The 2,313-nt window shown below is 39.8% G+C and overlaps 1 long non-coding RNA gene across 1 annotated transcript; it reads left to right on the top strand.

The window, feature by feature from the left end:
• On the top strand, positions 1 to 1,791 carry LOC127421252 (uncharacterized). The gene is made up of 3 exons (XR_007893969.1): positions 1 to 295; positions 384 to 506; positions 1,380 to 1,791. It is a non-coding gene; the product is annotated as an uncharacterized LOC127421252 (long non-coding RNA).
• The last annotated feature ends 522 nt before the right edge of the window (positions 1,792 to 2,313 follow it).

Genomic DNA, 2,313 nt, shown 5'->3' with positions numbered 1-2,313 from the left:
ACATCATCATAAGTGAAGGGCTACAGCAATAGAAACCTGCCTCTTGTAATTGTGTAGCTGCACAGCTACTGGGTTAAACACTCTTTAAATAAAGGCTGAAGACAGGGGATTGCCTTTGAAATTTTTACTGGATGTTAATGCACTACTGCTTTGTCATTTTCAGATTTCACAAGACTTCTCGTGTTGATCCCCGACCATGCAGAGAGGCTATTTGCAGAAGACAAAATCCTGCACTTCACCAGCCAGGAGAGAAAGGCTCAGGAGCTTCTCTCCAACATAGACAATTTGTCTCCAGGTACAGTTGGGAATACAAGAGTTGATAGTTGTTGCTTAGTATAATGACAATAAAATTACTAAATGATACAAAATATTACTCCGCACAGAAGCCCAAGCTGATGTTGCACTCAGACTGCTTTGTGTGATCTTGCCAACCCTGTCTACAAAAGTGGGAAGAAAATGTTCAAAACAAGTTTGGAAGAAAAAAGTCTTTCATTGAATTCAAGCATGTAAGTAATGTAGTACTGCACACATCACTTTGCAAACCATACTAACAGCAACCTAAAATGGCTAAATACATCAATACTCACCTCAAACTACCTTGTGCAAAGTGTCAAATGCTTTACTTGTCACAGCTCAGAATCAGAACAGGACTCAAAAGCAATACTTGGAGACAGGCAGGTAGGATCAAAGAAAGTACATTACTATAGATCGTCAACAGGTGTTCAGTCAGTGAAGGCGAACAAAGCAGGCAAATCAGGCAAGGAACAGGCAGACAGGAATCAGGAACAGGCAAGGTCAAAACCAGGAAAACAGGAACAAAGGTGGAACACTGGAACGCAAAGACTGAGTAGTTTATTTGACGATCTGACAGAGAACAAAAGGAATGGGCGGGCGGGCGGGCGGGCATGTGTGTATGTGTGTGTGTGTGTGTGTGTGTGTATGTGTGTGTGTGTATGTGTGTGTATGTATATATATATATATATATATATATATATATATATATATATATAAGGGATGGTGATTAGGAAGTGAGGGACAGGTGTGCAGGTAGGTGGTGAGATCAGGTGATGGAGGGAGCAGGAAAACTTGGGTTATTGCATGGTAGGGGAGAGTGATCTGAAATGACAGAGACGGGGTATATGGAATGATGGACAAGGTGATGAAATGACTATCTGGTCCTGGACATCGTGACATTACTAATTTCATGACTTAAAAGACTATGCTTATGCAAATTAAAGTAGAAGGTCATTTGAGTCAGCTGTGTGATATATAAAATAATGATGATGATTGATATTGTAAAATAATGCTGTATGATGCATGTATATTGTGTTGTATGTTCTTCTCATGCATTCTTGTAAGTTTTTATCTGTTCTTAACAGGTTGGGACCAACATGGCTGAATACTTATGGGAGGCTGAGATCGCTAAACCCATCCCCTTTGTCCTTGGCCTCAGAGACAACAGTCAGTGCCATCAAGCCTTTGTTGTTGTTGGCAGACAGGCACTACAGCAAAACAATCTCCTTGGTGCTGTGGACACATGCTTTAAACTTTTTTATATTTTGGACATTCATTTCCCAAAGCAGTGTGCACCAGTGTGGGAGTTTCTGCAGACCGTTGTCTACAAACTCCCAGGAACAAAATCCCCTTCAATAAGACTGCTGCATGGTTATTTTTCATGCTAAGCTGTACTGGAACCACAACATTTGTTATGTGAGTTTGTATGAAGAAGAAAGTTGTCAAACCTACCTTAATAATTTTTTATATACAGGTGCATCTCAATAAATTAGAATGTCGTGGAAAAGTTCATTTATTTCAGTAATTCAACTCAAATTGTGAAACTCGTGTATTAAATAAATTTAATGCACACAGACTGAAGTAGTTTAAGTCTTTGGTTCTTTTAATTGTGATGATTTTGGCTCACATTTAACAAAAACCCACCAATTCACTATCTCAAAAAATTAGAATATGGTGACATGCCAATCAGCTAATCATCTCAAAACACCTGCAAAGGTTTCCTGAGCCTTCAAAATGGTCTCTCAGTTTGGTTCACTAGGCTACACAATCATGGGGAAGACTGCTGATCTGACAGTTGTCCAGAAGACAATCACTGACACCCTTCACAAGGAGGGTAAGCCACAAACATTCATTGCCAAAGAAGCTGGCTGTTCACAGAGTGCTGTATCCAAGCATGTTAACAGAAAGTTGAGTGGAAGGAAAAAGTGTGGAAGAAAAAGATGCACAACCAACCAAGAGAACCGCAACCTTATGATTGTCAAGCAAAATCGATTCAAGAATTTGGGTGAACTTCACAAG

Source organism: Myxocyprinus asiaticus, chromosome 30 (assembly GCF_019703515.2).
Source record: "Myxocyprinus asiaticus isolate MX2 ecotype Aquarium Trade chromosome 30, UBuf_Myxa_2, whole genome shotgun sequence".
Taxonomy (NCBI): Eukaryota; Metazoa; Chordata; class Actinopteri; order Cypriniformes; family Catostomidae; genus Myxocyprinus; species Myxocyprinus asiaticus.
The sequence above is the reverse complement of the archived record's forward strand: the minus strand, read 5'-3'. Positions and strand labels throughout refer to the sequence as shown.